The sequence below is a fragment of the Malurus melanocephalus genome, unplaced genomic scaffold (assembly GCF_030028575.1).
Source record: "Malurus melanocephalus ecotype Western Australia unplaced genomic scaffold, MMel_1.1 scaffold_1085, whole genome shotgun sequence".
NCBI lineage: Eukaryota > Metazoa > Chordata > Aves > Passeriformes > Maluridae > Malurus > Malurus melanocephalus.
In genome coordinates, this window is record NW_026624317.1 from 10,168 (window position 1) to 22,716 (window position 12,549).

The following is a 12,549-nucleotide window of genomic DNA, read 5'->3' on the forward strand; positions in this document are numbered from 1 at the left end:
TTCAGTATCTTTTGGGTAGATTTTCTCTATATGTAAGAATAATTTAATTTGTGGGGGGGTTTTTTTGTTCGGGTTTTTTTTTTTTTTTTTTTCCCTCTCCTTTTAATTTATTTTTTTTCTTTTTTAGCCTCGTGTAGTTTTTAGCTCAGGACTTTTTGTGAGCTGTGAGAGGCTTTTTTCTTTTTTTTTAGGAGGGGCTAGGACAGGGACCAGGGGTGGGTGCGAGTGGGCGTGTGAGCGCCGGGCATAAACCGCGCGTGTGGTTTTTATTTTTTTCCCCTCTCATTCCTGGGGTCCGAATTGGGAGCACGTTGGGCTGTAATTAAGACATCTTGGAGGCGTACTTAACTCATGACGTGTTGCTTTTCTTTTCCTCTCGGTGAGAAAGTGGCTCTCCCTTCCCCGGAGTCAGGTCCTCTCTGCCACCCAGAGCCACAAAGAGACGCTCCGGGCGCGGACGAATTTAAGGTGAGCGCCAAAAAAACTTGGTCCGCATTCCTCCTCAAACTGCTGAAGAGTTCTGAGAGCGCCTCAACTCGCCGGGGAGCTCTGCGAAAGGTAAAAAAAAAAAAAAAAAAAGGATTTTTTTAAAAAAAAATTGGAACTTTTGGGAAAGTTGGGAAAGTTGGGAAAGTTATTTTTTTGGGTTTTTTTTTTTGCGGATGGGGATGCCTGTGGCATCAGCTGCAGGGCTGCCTGTGCTGGAGGGATTTTTTTTGAGCGCTCTAATTTGGCAGCTTGAGGAGGGGGGAGGTGAGGGTGAGAGGAGGATTGAAAGCGGCAAACTTCGGCGTCTTTGACTTTTTAAGCGTTACCAAAGGAGGGGATCACATTGCAGCGGCAGATTCCCCTCGGAAAGATTAAAAAAAAAAAAAAAAAATCCGTGTAATTCCTGCTCCTTCTCTTCCTCCTGCGGGTTCTCCGTCTCGCAGAGATTTGTCTCTTTCTCTTTAAAGTGTTTTTCTGTTAGTTCAGGCGCTTTTAAGGGTTTTTGGGGTGCAGGGGAARGAGTGTGTCAGGCTGAGCAAAAATTTCAAGGTTGAAAGCGAAATGCACAGTTTGGAGCCAGAGGGTTCTGATAAGATGTGATATGTTACATACTGATGTCATTTTTGGCTATTTCTAGCCGGGGAAAGCCCGGATAAATCTTGGCACGGGTTTTCTGTGCCATCTCCACTCTCCCAGACAGTTTGGGATGCCTCAGCATTTTACGAGCGGGTCCGGGGCTGTGATGGCTGCATCCTTTTACTGCCTGTTTATTTGGGGTTTGGGGTCAGACCCATATAAAAGTGCCATTGGAAAAAAACTTTTTTCATGGCCAGGCTCCTTGTGGGGTAGGTTTAGACAGCAAGGAGAGCTTTTGTGTGTTTGAATTAAGGGGGTTTTTATTGCTGTTTGTCTATAATTAGTGAGGCTTTAATTGCTGCTGGGGTCTTTCAGGGCAGAAAGTGCTGCCATATATGTTGCTGCTTGATGTCATGGAAGGGGATGCARCACTTCCAGGAGATTTTGGGGGGCCTGGCAATGTTCTCAAGAGAATCATGTAGGTGATTAACATAATTCTCTGATGGCCCTCTATTAATTCTCTATTGATGGACCTCAAAACTGTTTCAGTGCCTAAATGGGGAAAAAAAAGAAACCTGGAAAGGGTTGTTCTGTTAGGATTATGTGTGTTGTTCTGTTAGGTTTATGTGTGATGTGATAGCTGAAATCACAGATGAAGTGAGGCTGTGTAGCTATGGATACAGACCCTCTCCATAAACACAGACTCCAGAGGCAGGTGGGTTTTTTGGTTTTTTTTCTGATAAATTTTGGGGGAAATGTGTCACCAAGGGCAGAAGCAGTGAGGAAGGAGCCAGGGGTCTGCAAAGCCACACACAGACAGCTCTGTTTCCTTGGGGTTTTTGTGGCTGAGAAGAGCTCTTGTCAAGCCCAGCTGAGCAAAGTTGTGCTGAGTGAATTTATTTGGGACCCCAACTCCTGCACACCCTGCTGTGTGCAGGGAGGAAAAAAAAAAGGATAAAAAAANAAAAAAAGAAAACAAAAAAACCCCACCAATTTGTGATGCTTTTAAGTCCTACAGTTAAAGTGCAGTAGGGGGGAAAGGTGTAGAGAGCAGTTTTTACAAGTTAAACCCCCCAAAAATTCAATGTAATAATGAAGGCACTTCTGGTCTTCACTGAAATTCTAAATTTCAAGCCTAAATAGCCTGTCTTCCTGGGAAGATTATTTAATGTATGGGCAGATTGCACTAAGAAAGAGGAAAAAAAAAGCCCATTTTGAATAAATTTTGTCCTCAGCCATGTCCTCTCCAGGCACAGTTCACAGCAGAGCATCCTCTCACTGCAAACCCAGCGGGTTCAAATTCCTCCCAGAGACAGAGARCAACCAGCAGAGAGTAGGAAAAACACCAAAAAAACCCAAAACAGAACCCTAAATAAGTACAGAGTCTTGGGGCAGGGGGAGAAGAGTTTTCAGGAAAGGATGGAGGGTTTCTGTTGTGTGATGGAGAGCACCTTTATTTTACAGTTTGTAAAATTGGTTAAGATGACTATTTTCTACTGCAGGTCCCCAAGATTTGTGATTTTATGCTGATGTGTGAGTAAAAATAAGATTTTTGACCACTACTGGTCACAGCCTGGACCCAAAAGAACTGTCATCAATACTTAGTAAAGTCACTTAACCTCCCTGCCCCTCAGTAAAAAATCTGGAATCAATGATTTTCCATCCTTTAAAAAGTGTTTTAAGATCCTCAAGTGAAGAGAGCCTTTGCAGTTGCTTACATTTAAATACATTAAAACTTTTCCAATTCACTGCAAGGATTAAAGTGTGAAAACTGGAATTAACGTTTTCTGCCTTTCATTTGCTTTTTCACTGAAGCAGCACCTAAACTGTTCCTGGAAGTCGAAATATCTTGCGTTTCTGTCTCATTGTAAACCTGACAGCGTGTTTCCTTGCTTAAGCTCTATGAAAATGAAAAATTTTGTGGGGAGGGAGGGAGGGGTGGAAAAAAAAAAGTTATTTTCATATGACAGGCTGCTTCTGTTGCTTGTGAGGAAGTATTAGACATTCCGTCTCCGCTGCTAGGAACTGTAGCACACAGTCCTGCGATTGAAAAGGGAGCTTGTAACTTGTAGGTAACAAAATGTTCTTTGGGGTAAAAAAAAAAAAAAAAAAAAAAAAAAAAAAAAAAAAAAAATTGGAGAAAAAAAATAAAAAGCCTGAATATACTTAGGATTTCAATCAGCGGTGTTTAAGGAGGATTAGAGGAAACAGCTGGCTAAACAAATATTAGGTGTGGAGGGGATGCAGTGGTATAAATTAATAATGCAGCTCTTTATCTGCCCTATGAATGAGAGGTTTTGTGGCGATAAGGCGGCCCAAACGCGGTCGCTGGATGCCACCTGGTGGATATTCCCGAATCTTTTTGGCAGAATTTTCTTCGGCTCGCAGCATCTGTAACTCATTCAGGTGCAATTTGACTCCGAGTGGTCAGTTTTATTCGGGTTTGCCATCAAAAAAAAAAAAAAAAAAAAAAAAAAAAAAAAAAAAAAAGAAAACCAGCTAGCCGTTTGTTTGGTTTTTTTTAATTAGATTTTTAGGGGAGGTTATCTGCGTGTTTTGAGTGCCTATTAGATCTGATAAAAATCAGCAGAGGTTTTGTTTATAATTTGCCACTCACATCTGTTTGCAGAGACTTTTTGAACCTTTCAGCCACAACTTAACCCTTAGTTTGGAGTGAGAGTGAAGAAATTTCTGTGCAAATATTGTGCCAGGAGAAGGTGTGTCCTGCAGTCAGACTTTCAAAGTTTCAAAGTTTTCCAAAAGTTTTTTATTACATATGATGTGTTCTGTAAACCCCCTTCTTTGTTTTGTCCCTGAATATTTTGTCTATGACAAGCATAGATGGAAAATATGTATAATTTCTGAGTTTCTGAGAGCTGAAAAAAAAAGATCATACATATTTTATTTTTTACCTGCCATTTATCTCYACCTTCCTCAGACTGTGAGATGCACTCACAGCTTACATTGTCACTGTTTTGGGGAAAGGAAAAATGTTTATTTGACAATTAAGAGGATTGTTTRTTCARTGGTAGGTWTTCAGGTGCTGTCAGTTCTCACAASTCTAAAAAATAATCCCATCCAATGACAAGGTTTTAAGCAGGGAAATACATAAAATTGTATATCCCATCATATTTCATGATGGGAATTATTACATGTGACCACCTCACAGGCTTCTACTTCCTCAGGTTTTTTTTTTAAATGTCACCATCAACACATCTCCCACTGCAATCACCCCAAACAAGGTGATGAACCCACAGTTCTGACCCCACATTTTCAAAATAAGTGCCACAGTGGCTTTTGGAGCAAAGAAWTATTRAAACACAACGCAAAGTCAGGCTCCYTGACTGATTTTCACCACTGKGCAGTAAATSAAACCTCACACAGAGCAGAACAGACAATTCCTGTGCCCTGCTCAATCTCTCAGTTTTGAAAATGTGTTTTTTCGTTTTCCTTAGATCAGGACAGCGGGGTGGGTGTCTCAAACATGATCAACAGCCCCAAAAACAAAYATTGAAAACTCAAACCAAGGAACCACACAGGAGCAGCCTGCACTGCCTGCCCTGGAATTTTTTTCCCCAAGACTTACACCAAACATGATCAGGGGAGGTTGTTAACACCATTTTGAGTTAATGGCTGCAGTCTGATGTTCCATTAATCAGAAGTTCATTAATTAAAAGCCAGGAATGGGCTAATTGAGTCAGCCCTGTGCTTTTTTAGGTGATTTTTACCTTCCCTTTTCAGCTCTGCTGTGATTCACAAGGGCTGCTCAAGGAGGGAAACACAAAACTCCTTAATGAGAGTCTTTGAGAGGCCATCGAGCCTCCCCTGGGATCAGGTTTTCCACTGGCACAAAGAGTCACTGCCACTTGCTGTAGCAGGGCAAATTCTGCATCGTTAATGGCCTGGCATAGCACAAAAAAAAAAAAAAATTTAAAAAAAAGTCATGAAACCAGAAGAATGTCCGTGGACGTAAGTGTCACGCTCCAAAAAACGTCATCTTGGCATTTAATGGAAGGAGAACACYCCCTTGAGGCATCTTTCCATTAATAATATCTTCTAATTATCTTAAATATGTGTAGTCTGCAAGGAACACGTGGGCTGGGGAGGCAAGTGAGGTCGGAAATGCGTTTGACAGAAATCTTAAGTGGCTGGAAACAGGAGTTTCCATGTAAAAAGAAAGAAAAAGCTGGAAATATGGAATGGTTTGGGTTGGAAGAGGCCTTAAAGKTGAYCTGGTTCCRAATCSTCTGCMATGGGGTCACYTGGAGAAAACTCAGATTTGRGTTTGATCAATTTTGCTCAATTTTGCTCTGTGTTTTCACAAATGTTGGGGAGGGGGGCCTTTTCAATCTCATATGTTAATTTGATAATTTTGCCCTGTGTTTTTGAGATCAGGTATATTAAGGGTTTCTTCTAATGTCATATTTAATTTCCACTGCTTGTTTCATGGTGCCTGATAACTCATCTGGTCCCTAAATTATATCCACAAGTGTTGGTGAACTGAACCATGAGGAATACCCACATTTATTGTGATTAATCCTTTTTAATGTTCAAAATTCTTTTCCTGCCAAGTGGCAGTCTGAGTGTGTCTGTACCATTGCTCTGTGAGATTCTGATCCAGAAAAAATAATGGATAAGCAACATTACTCCCAGCGAGAACTCAGTGAAATCAACAGAAAATCAAACGGGCCTCAGAGAATAAAACTATTCATCTTTTTGCATACACAGGATCACACATGGCTGATCAGGAAGCATCACTTAAAACTCCTAAGCTTCAAATCTGTTTAGTTTTATAGATTTAAGGTATATTAATGTCAATATAGCATTGAGCAAAACTTTGCATGTTTGCAAAGAGTAGAGGAGTTGAGGGTTGCACTTATGGAAGAAGAAATTAATTAATATAGGAAAAAAAAGGTTTCATTGCTAAAAWAACTTCCCAAACTCTCCAATCAAAACTGAGTAACTACCCACCTATTCATTAACATGTTRCACTCCAACGTGTTTATGTGGCGGCTGGTTGGGTGTTTTTTCCATAAACAAATTTTCAGGCAAAAAGCAAAACCACCCCTGAGCTGTATAAAAGTAATACTGCCTAAAAATAGGAAAAGCACATTGAAAAAATGTGAAAATATTGGTGTTCTGGGCCCAAACAAGAGATTTATAAGAACCATATCAGAGGAAGAATAATGTTACAGGAGGTGTGGTAGTTATTCTACTGAAATTGCAACGATGAAAATGTGGTGCAACTGCAGCAGACCATAATGGTGTCACCACTCTCTGATCATGCTGCTTATGGCCTGAGGTGATTGGCTCAGCTTTTTTATGCCCAAAATAGCTGTACATGCAGCAAGGAAGGTCTGGGATTTTAATGTCACACTTAACCTGAAGGACTTATGTGCGCATTGTTATTTTCAGAAAAATTGTTTCTGGAATTTCAAACATCTGAAGCAAAACGTCAGGTCTTGCTGAGTCTTTGTAAGTTTCTTGTCTGATAGTTTTGATTACATAGATCTAAAATTTGTGCACAAAACATGATTCAGCTTCTATCAGCAAGTCAAGGAGAAGACAGATTTTTTGGGTTGGGTTGGGTTGGTTTGATTTGGGTTGGTTAATTTGGGTTGGTTGATTTGGGTTGGGTTGGTTTGGTTTGATTTAGTTTGGTTTGGGTTGGGTTGGGTTGGTTTGATTTGGATTGGTTGATTTGGGTTGGTTTGGTTTGATTTAGTTTGGTTTGGTTTGGTTTGTGTTGGATTGGTTTGATTTGAGTTGGTTTTGGTTGGGTTGATTCGGATTGTTTTGGGTTTTGATTTGGGTTTATTTGATTTGGGTTCTGTTGGGTTGGTTTGGTTTGGGTTGGGTTGGATTGGGTTGATTTGGGTTATTTTGGGTTGGTTTGGTTTGATTTGGTTTAATTTTATTTGATTTGGTTTGATTTGATTTGATTTGATTTAATTTATTTGATTTTATTTGCTCTGCTTTGCTTTGCTTTGATTTGGACTGGTTTGTGTTGGATTGGTTTGATTTGGTTTGGTTTGATTTCATTTCATTTCATTTCATTTCATTTCATTTGGGTTTATTTGGGTTTTTCCCATTTCTTGCTGTATTTATTCTTTGATTGGTTTAATCAGAACTCATTTTCCCTGTAAACAAGCTATGGTTGAACCCGATGATCTTAAAAGTTCTTCTGCAACCCAAATTCTGAAAGCTTTGTAAATTCAGGGACTGAGTCTGGTGGCACCTGTGGATCTGTGCCTGGTCACATTTATCACACCACGTTGTTTTTACGTGCTGTGGGGGCCTCRTGGCCATCTCTGCGAGCCAAGAACCAAGGAAAAACATCAGAGATGTTGATCTCTCAAGTGTTTTCTAGATCTTGCCCAGCTGTGAAAGCCAGTAGAGAGAACAGTAGCTCAGCTGTTTTGGATGCAATAAATTCAGCCAGTGAATGGGTTGCTGTTTCCAATTTCCAGACATTTCATCTCTTTTCCTTCATGACCAGGCTAAGAGAAGCACACAAATATTACATTTTTCCCAAAACTGGTTCCATCTGCATTTTAACACAAGTTACTCTCTGATCAAATCAGACAATGAGGAAAAACTTCCAGATCCAGCAAGATGTTTCCCCAGCAGGATGGAGGAATWGCAGTGGCAGGTTTGACATCTTCAAAAGCAAGCTGGGAAGATATTTTCTTGATAAAACYAGTGTGGCATGTTTTTCAAAACTGGTTAGGAAATAAACAGCTCGCTGTGGCAACAGAAGAACATTTCAGACGGGGTTTTTCCAGGGCTTGTCAGCATTGGTGCTCTTCAAGGTTTGCATTTGTGACYTGGATAAGGGATTAGAAAATAAAAWCCTCAGTTTTTAGAAAATGCAAAATAGGGAGAGGCTGAATGGTTTTGGTAGCTGTGCTTTGAAATTGAAATGGTTTTACCTGGCTGGAGAAAAAAAAAATTCATGTTTAAAAAACAACCCAGAAAGTGGTGAAGTGGGACGCCAATAGAACAACCTACAAAGATACTTTGGTGTCTAAACAAGCAGAAAAATATTTAACAACATTTAAAGAAGTAAATGAGTGCCCACACTTTGTGGCTGAATTCATGACTGTTCTTCAACAAAGACATTCAAATACAAGATCTTGGCAGGTACAGTTCAGCCCAATCTGACTTCAAAACTCATTTGGGTGCACAAAACTTATTTAAAAAATGATTTATTTTTAATGGTGTATTACAAACCTGAAACAGCAGAGGCATCCTCAATCATGAACATCACTGTGCTGAGTGATCCATTTTACAAACCAAGCTGATAGAAACTTCAGATTTACTGTTTTTCATGACATATAAGCAGCAAAAATTATGCAGAGAATCACGATATAACTTCCCTTAAATAGGACTTTGCCAAGCAGAAGTTAAATATCCCACTTAGGGGARATCTCTAAACATCAGGGGAAGACAGACATTTTTTTCCAGACCAGGAGACACAGATCCGGTGAATTCATATTGTAAATGTGACTTATATTTGCTTCATCTGATGATGGATAGAAATTCTGTTATTTTATCTGATGATTTTTGCATCGTCACCAAATTACTGTAATTTGTTTGTTTGTTTGTTTGGACTTCAGCCTCTTCCTGACATTGTACTGGGGAAATCTGCCTTTAGTTGCAGCTGAATRCTTTTTTCAGAAAATTTGTTTTATTTATGTGGCTTGCAGTGTGCAAAATAATCATGTCAAAAAACAASTCTCCTTCCACACACAATGATCTTTATTATCTTCTTTATTATTATTATAAATTTCAGAAACTGCCACTGAATGATTGACAAGTTTTATGCTTTTTGGTTTTAATTATCTATATATATTTTATGTCTATATAAAACCAAAAAGCATAAAACTTTTCTATAAAACTTATCTAGATATATATTTTTATATATATGTATTAATAGCAATTGTCTCATTTATATTGAGATAATCACGTAAAAATAAAGCAAAATCTTACAAATGTAAGTGTAAAAATAGTGACCACATGGTGGAGGGCAAGAGCTCACCCTGAAAAACATCCAAAGAGAAGGAAAGAGGTGGAGATCCCTAATATGGAGTTCCTTTGACACCAAATAGTCAGTCTGGAACATTTCTTGTGTCAGATTTGAATAGTCCCTAAATTGTGGCCCAAAATAATTTGAAATCCAGGGTCTTGGTTCAATAAATTTTGATTTTTTTATTTCTGTTTATGCCACCTAAGAGGAATGGCTCTGTTGGCCATGGAGTGCCAATCCTATTATCAGGTGTTCTTTGTTATCTGGAGGAAAACCAGAAGCAAGAACATTCCCTTTCTTTTGTAATTAAATGATTGCAARTTCAGTTAAAATGTGCAAATAACTATGAGCAAGAGGACAAATTAAAGACTCTTCTAGTCAACAGCCATAATTTTTTATTCCCATGTTTTTAGGGTGCATATAGTCATTTTAGGAAATCATGGAAAAGGCAGTTCTTTTTCTTTCCAGACTTTGACAACAGAGCACACAGGAAATGTATGTGGGCTTACCTCAAGGAAAATTTAATTCATATTTCTCTGTCATGGAAGTTTAAATATGGCAGATGGCCTAAAGCATAAAAAAACCCATTCTCATAACATTTTGTGGGTTTGTTTTATTAGGTCATCAGTTTTGAAGCCGTAATATCAGATAAGAGTCTTGATTCCCAGTTGGAAAATCTTTTTGGCCTCYGTGCTTACAATGGAAAGCTTGAATGTGTGAGCTGCAGGAGCAAATTGGGGAGAATAAAGAATAAAAAAAAAAGGAGAATGTGTTATAAAATAATGCCAAAGCTGCAGCTGAGCAGCATTTTCAAGGGAAAAAAGGGCAAAAATAGAGGGAAAGAGCAAAATGTGTCAAAGTTGCAGTATTGGTTTTCCTCAGACAGGAGCAGAGGGGTGTGAGGAGGAGGCTCAGCTCCTCTGTGCATGGTAGGCACTGCTGTAAAATGCAGAAAATTCTTCTCAGAGCTGTTTTTGACTGAACATAGAGAAGAAAAGCAAGCAGAGCACACAGAGCTCATTTACAGCCCCTGATTGAGTTCTCCATCTCCCGTCACCCAGCCCTTAATTGCCCCTGGCTTTGACCTTTAATGCAATTCCCCAGCACTAAACTGATGAGCTCTGTGGGTGCTTTGGGCTCGGTGCAGCGCTGGAGGAGCCTTTGGAAGGGCCATCCTTCATCCCAAAATGACCTCGGAYGCTCGGACAGTGAGGGATGAGCCCACGGATCCGACCTTTGCTRTCGTCCTGAAATAAAAACCACGGCAGGGGATGGCCAAACGGGCACTGAACCATTATGAATTAGAGTTTGCTCCGTCCTCCTGACACGTTTTATCATCCTGCTGCTGCTGCAGGATTTCTGGGATGATTGCAGCCCAGCACCTCGGTGGTTTTATCCATCTCTGTGTCACTCGGGGCAATAATTCCTCGGTGCATAAATGGAGAGACTTCCAGGGGATCATTATTGTCCTTACCCCTCGCTGCTCCAAGGAGAGAACTTGCTGTGCTGGCAGAGAACCTAGCTCAACRTCAATTTGAGGCTCAGGGACCTGGAAACAAATATTAATTGTTGCCTTTTAATTATGTGTTGCTTTTGAGCAGTCAGGACATTTTGCTGTTAAGGATATTTTACTCCTGCTCGTTTCGGTGCCCTGCTCAGAGCCTGAGTGACTTTGAGTAAGTTGGAGGCTCTTGGTCCTTCATTGCTCCACCCTATCAAGGTGGGGTGATAAAAACCTCCTCTGTTCACAGGGAGGGTGTGAAAATGTAGAAATTCCTGTAGGCAACCTAAGCAGTTTGTCTGCTGAGAGGTCACAATGAGGGAATTGCAGAGGAACTACACAAAAATTGCGTCCCTATTATCAATCACTGCTCAGCTGGTGCCATATCCCTGGTTTTTATTCCAAACTTGTGGCTCCAGCAGGATTTGTGAGCTTTGGTGAGACACTGAATCGCAGCCACTGAGCCCAGAGCAACAATTCTTTTAGAAATTGGAATCATTCTCAGCATTTTCGTACTGATTTGGGCTAGCAGCTTGGGTTGTACTTCAAATAGTCATTTTTCCGGATACAGAAGACATGTCTCTGTGTTCCAGACTGCAGGAAAGTGAATGGGAGTGAAATAAAAGAATCTAGACTGTCTAGGAGTACTGGGAATCATTTAGGTTTAAAAAAAAAAAAAAAAAAAGAAAAAAAAATCTGCCTCAGAAACTTTCCAGCTTGCTTCCAGGAGAAAACACAACAAATTTCACAGGGAAGATGCAGAAACAACAGCAAAACCTACATAAATTTTTGCAAATGTCATGTTTTAGTGACCAAAATTAAAACTAAAATGAAAAAGGTTACGTAGCAACTTTATATGGAAGTTTATACATCTTTTTGAATGCAAGGGAGCCCCCATTATTCACTGTGCTAAAATATGTTGTGAATGCTGTGCATTTACTTTACCAAGATTTAAATGTCTACAAATTCAAAGGCAAACAAAAATCTGGTGAAAACACCTTAAGCAATGAGGTTATTGTTCTTTCTGCAGAAGACAAAAAGAGGCAGTTCTGGCTYGTGCTTTGTTGAAAACACTCATGCAGCTCTCCACTATTTACTTTTCTAAAGGTTAATACAGCAGCCTGAAAAATCTTGAATAATTACAGCAAAGACTGTGTATGCTAATATCTTCTGACTCATTGACTCAGAGGCCARTAATGTTCCTTTTGATTTTCTGGCTTCATTTTCCTTCTAAAGTGWGTGCAGCTTCTGAAWTTACTAATTCATAGGTTCACAGACRTGGTGGGAAGGATTTTAGGTACTTTTATTCAAAGCAGGTAAAATTATTTCTTGTGCTGGCCAACAGCATCATCCATCCTGTCCATAAATCTTGCAATGTGTCCCATCTCCTWGGATTGAATAAATTGCATGAATTGCTGTTTTTGTGAAGGTTTTGTTCCTCCCTGTGCTGAAGGAAGGGTTCAGTTGTGAGATTCTCTCAGCCAGCATTGCCCACCCTTGCTCTGATTTTTCTGTGGGTGTGTGCTTGATAAAGACATCACAAAGTAAAGTTCACCTTTATTTGTTGCATGAGAAGTTCTGCAGATTTTAGATAATTCAGGATGTTCGAGATTTTAGCATGTGGGAGAGGAGATTTCTTGGGGTTTCAAGAAAGGTAAAATGAATTTGGACATACAGCTGAAAAAAAAATTACCCTTAAAGGCATTAATTCTGTTGTATTTAAACAGCAATTGCTACATTTCTGACCTCGTATTTTGAGGTTTTGAAACAAATTGAATTTCTGGGCTTCTCTGAGAAATGCTCTTCTGGGCAGAGGACTGAAGGTTCCTCCAGCAAACACTGGGCTCCCCATCCTCAGAAGGTTTCATTCTGAGCCATAAAAATAAGTCATAGTCCTTGCAAATCACTTTTCAWTCCTATATCTTAAATACCATGACAGAGATGGGAAGTGGCA

The 12,549-nt window shown here is 39.7% G+C and overlaps 1 protein-coding gene across 1 annotated transcript in view; it reads left to right on the forward strand.

Moving 5' to 3' along the window:
* The first annotated feature begins 345 nt into the window (after window positions 1-345).
* HAPLN1 (hyaluronan and proteoglycan link protein 1) overlaps window positions 346-12,549 on the forward strand; it is a 64,140-nt gene continuing 51,936 nt past the window's right edge. Inside the window, exon 1 of the mRNA XM_057386877.1 lies at window positions 346-558. The gene's annotated coding sequence lies outside the window, so the exon portion shown is untranslated. The remainder of the gene's footprint in view (window positions 559-12,549) is intronic.